Below are 5,414 nucleotides of genomic sequence, written 5' to 3' on the forward strand. Positions count from 1 at the left end.
CCTAGGGATTTAAAGAGACCTACATAGTGACTAACCCTCATTTTAGCTATATAACCTACTCCATGAAGGACTAAAATATTTTACTTGGATTGTTGAAGTTAGCCACAGAGAGGGTATAATCTTTCTGGGATTACGATTTGCTTGAATAATAAACTATTGGAAGTGATGCAAAAGTGAAACTTGTAATATTGTGTTACTTCTTCTTCTACCTCCCCTATGATTTTATTGTGTCCCTGTAATTGGTGTTCACTTTTTTTCATGTATCAGCTTAAGTCTGAATATATTATGTCAAATCTCTCCAGTTGGCAGTAATTTTGAATATTTAGACTGGACAGTGAGCCAAGCTGCTATTCCTAGTTTCACATAAATTTAAGATTTTACATTACAAAATATAAGGGGAAATGTGTTTCACATTCATGGAGACTTTATTCCATACCTAATTTTCAAATTTAGAGTCAAATGACACCTTTGGTAAGCACTTTGTTAACTTCTGCTTAACCAAATTTTCTTCTATTCTTAAATTTTATAAATGCTATTTTTGGAGTACTATCGATTTTGAAGACTTAGCTTGAACTCTGGGTTTCTTAAATGTATCTATGCATTTTCCTTTTAAAAATATGAAAAATAACAAATATAACAACAGTGTAAGAACTTGTATCATGCGGCATATCAAATAACTGTATGTCCATGGTACTACCATGTAGGTTGGAAAGAAACTTGCCACCTGCCAAAAAGTCCCTCACATGTTTTTGTTTGATCTCAAGAGTAACTACTATGCTAGCATTTATGGTAAGTAGCTTCATACTTTATACGTTTACCACCTACTATGTATCCCAACAGGATCTTACAAGTAACACATATGCTGACTTTGATGATAATTCTTCTTTGTTTTTATTCATGATTTTACCAACTGCTATAGACAGAATATTTGTGTGTCTCTTCCCACCCCACTGCATTCATATGCTGAAATCTTACCCCAAAACGTGACAGTACTATGGGGTGGGGCTTTAGCTAGATGATTAAGTCATGGAGATAGAACCCTCTTGAATGGGATTAGTGCCCTTTCCTAAAAGACTCCAAAGAGCTCCCTTGCTCTTCCTCAGGGAGAAGGACACAGTGAGAAGACAGGCTATGAAGCAGAAAGCAGGTACTCACCAGACTACAGTCTGATCAGCACCTTAATTGTGGACTTCCCAGCCTCTGGGACCATAAGAAACAAATGTTTGTTGTTTAAGTCACCCAGTCTAAAGTATTTTTGTTATAACAGCCTAATGGACACTACATAGGACACTACTTCTGCATATGACCTTAAAAGATTTAATATAGTATTGTATTTTTGACCTTTTTATGAGTGTAATTAGATTGTATATTTTTTTTAAAGATTTTATTTATTTGAGAGAGAGAGAGAGAGCACATGAGAGGGGGGAGGGTCAGAGGGAGAAGCAGACTCCCCGCCGAGCAGGGAGCCTGATGCGGGACTCGATCCAGGGACTCCAGGATCATGACCTGAGCCGAAGGCAGTTGCTTAACCGACTGAGCCACCCAGGCGCCCCTAGATTGTATATTTTAACTTGTGTTTGCATCTTACACTCAATATTGTTTTTATGATATACATATATATTTACATGTGCTTGGAATTCAGTAAATTTAATTGTATGTATGTTAATTTGGCATATGATTTTATAACAATTTATCCATTCTACTACCAGTGAGCATTTTAATTGTTTTGGGATTTGGGTTAATACTAAAACAATGCTATATATATTCTTGACATTTATTTTGGTGTACATGTGTGTAAGTTTCCCTAGAGTATTCATCCACCTCAGAATGGAATTGTTAGGTCATGGATATGTATATCCTGAGATTTACTACATAAAGCCAAGTGGTTTTCCAAAGAAGTCATACTTATTTATACTTCTACCAGAAGTGTTCCGCAAAACTTCTCATTCTATACTTTAGCCAATATTTATTACTTCTAGCCCCTTCAGTTTCATCTCAATCTGTGGTGTGTGTTCTGGAGAATTTCATTAAATTTTCCTGATTACTAATGAATCTGATTGTCATTTCCTGTTAATTGATCATTTAGACTTCACCTTTTTTATTTTGAAATAATTTTAGAATTATAGAGTACAGAATTCTCATATAATCTTTACCCTGTTTTCCCCTAATGTTAGTATTTTAAATAGCTATATAAAAAATAGAAAATAAGAAATTCATATTGGTATAACAATACTAAAAAATTCTAGACTTTATATGAATTTTAACAATATTTTTACTATGTCATTTTTCCACCCCAGGATCAAAATCCAGGATACTGCATTGCATTCAGTCATCAAGTTTACTCAATCCATGACAGTTTCTGTCTTTCCTTTTTTTTTAATGACTTTTTCACTTATGAAGAATTCTGATAAGATATTTTATGGAATTCTTTAATTAAGGTTTGTCTAATATTTTCTTGTGATTAATTTTTGGATTTGGGGGAAGAATAGAATAGAGGTGAAATGTCCTTTTAATTAAATCTTTTTAGAGGATACATAATATCAACAATGATTGCATCTGGTAACATTAGCCTAAATCATTCCATTAATTTGTTGTTTGCCAGGTTTTTCTATTGCAAATTCTTATCTTTCATTTTCCATACTCTGTTCTTTTAAAAAATTACTAAGTGTAGTCCACACTTGAAGGGAAAGGAATTAAACTCCACCACAATGGTTAAAACCACCACAATGATTAACAATGACACATTGGGGGCGCCTGAGTGGCCAAATCTGTTAAATGTCTGACTCTTGATTTCAGCTTAGGTCATGATCTCCGGGTCCTGGAATGAGCCCTGAGTGGGGTGCACGCTCAGCAGGGAATCTGCTTGAGGATTCTCTCTCTCCCTCTGCCCTCCCTTCCTGCCCTGCTTGCATATGTGCATGTGCACTCTCTCTCTCAAATAAATAAATAAATCTTTAAACAGTGACACATTGAGGCTATAAAATATTGATTCTTCTTTAAGTTTCATCCACTAATTTTAGCATTCACCAATAGACTTTTTGCATATGACAATTTTAACTGTGGTTGTCTAATGATGATCTTCTATTTGTATTTTTATTTCTTCTGTTTTTATTATTTGGAATTGTTCTGTACAGAAAATATGTCTTTTCTCCTCTGATTTATTTATTCATTTACTTATATCAATATGAACTTACTTATTTTATTCTTTGATTTATAACCCGATATTATAATTATTTATTGTTTTGCTCAAATTTTTTCCAGCTTTGATCCTTGGGAGCTCTTTCAGCTTGCTCCTGTGACCCTCTGACATGCTCTCATCCTTCTGTTCCTTTTTCAGCTTTTCTTACTCTTTGAGAATAAAAAATACCTGGAATTGTTTTGTATTTTTCTTACCCCAGTCCTAGAATCAACTATCTCCAAGAAATTTTGGTTCCCTTTATTGGCTAATGATATTTAGAAACTAAAGCCTTAGTACTTGACATGCTTGTTGCTACTGTGGCCCTTCTAAGTCCTCTCGGAAATAGCAATATATGTATATGTACTAACCCATGTAAAACCACATATCTACAATGATTTCTGCATCTATCCATCCATGTCTATATTTAGCTAAAAATGATTTTATATTGATGTCAGATGAAACCATTTTTAAATGGTTTGGTAAAGCAAACCTCTTCAGGAGATTTAACAGCTAGTTTTAATGCAAATGATAGTTAAAATAGCAAACAAACATTATAAGAAAATATCTCACCACCCACTATTTACTGTTTAATTTACTAAACATTTAGCACAATAGAAAGTAGAGAAACACTATTAATAAAGTTTTTGAAAGAGTGAACATTTTAAATAAAATCACAACCATAAATTTAAGAGTAGTGATATTAATAGATATAAATTGAAAGTAGTACTATAATTGGGCACTTTGAATGAGGAGGATAGATTATTAAATATTATATATAGTAATTGATCTTTACTCAGTCAATCTTTGCTTCTTCAGTGGTAAAACAAGAATAAAACCAGATGTTGATTTGAATTAAAAACACAAGTGTTTGGTACATTGAAAATGTACTCTCGCTCACAGTTGTTTATAATTATGTTTTTATGAACATTGTGACAGTAACAGTTGGCAGAGTTTCTGCACAGCAAAAATGTATTTAGGAACTCAGGGTACTATAAAAGATTTCCCTCTGAAGTGAAGTGACAATTATAAACTACTGCTAAACTAAACTTAGATTTTTTTTTAAAGATTTTTATTATTCGAGACACAGAGAGAGAGAGCGCAAGCGCAGGGGGAGGGGCAGAGGGAGAAGCAGGCTTCCCGGCTGAGCCAGGAGCACAGACATGGGGCTCGATCCCAGGACCCTGGGACCATGGCCTGAGCCGAAGGCAGACGCTTGACCATCTGAGCCACCCAGGCGCCCCAAACTAAACTTAGATTTAATTTTATAATAATTTTAACAAAAATCCAGGGGTGTTGCCCATATTTCTTTCATTTTAGGAGGCCCTGAATAAATCCAAGTGTCCATCAACAGATGAAGGAATAAAGAAGATGTGGTATATACAATGGAATATTACTCAGCCATAAAAGAATGAGATCTTGTCATTTGCAAAAACATGGATGGACTTAGAAGGTATATTGTTAAGCAAAATATGTCAGACAGAGAAAGACAAATACCATATGATTTCACTCATATGTGGAATTTAAGAAACAAAGCAAATGAACAAACAAAAAGAGACAAACAGAAAATAGACATAAATACAGAGAACAAAACTGGTGGTTGCCAAAGGAGAGGTAGATGGGGAGCCTGAAATAGATGAAGGGGAGTAAGAGTACACTTATCATGATGAGCACTGAAAAATGTACAGAGTAGGGTGAATCATTATGTTGTGCACCTGAAAGTAATAGAACACTCTATTAATTATACTTCATTAAAATAAATAACAAACTGAAAAAAATTGATAAAGAAAAGGATGTTAATGACATTTGATTGAAAAACACTTGTTAATTTTAAATTAAATAATGTTTATTAAATTATAATTAGAAACTCCAAAGCCTAGTATATACCAGAAACAATGATCAATTTCATAGTATGGTATGGTAAATCAACTTTTCTTTTCTAGTTAGAAAATATCTGAGGTAAAACCTCAGTTTCAGAGCCTATTAACTTCCAATCTCAGCTTCTACAATTGATCAATAAAAAATCCACCAAATTAGGAATGTGTAACAAGAAAATTTACACTAACACATTACTTCTCTCATTCCCTAAATAATTCTCCCCTAAAATGCACAAATAAGCACCAATTATATAACTAAAAAGAGAGGAAGAAAGAAAGAAAGAGAGGCACTGAAAGAGGGAAAAAGATTTTGCAGAGGAACTGAGGAAAGGAGTAGAGATAAGTGGAAAGTAGAAGGTGAG

The sequence above is a fragment of the Callorhinus ursinus genome, unplaced genomic scaffold, assembly GCF_003265705.2.
Source record: "Callorhinus ursinus isolate GAN/ISIS: 27379988/994484 unplaced genomic scaffold, GSC_fseal_2.0 scaffold14, whole genome shotgun sequence".
Taxonomy (NCBI): Eukaryota; Metazoa; Chordata; class Mammalia; order Carnivora; family Otariidae; genus Callorhinus; species Callorhinus ursinus.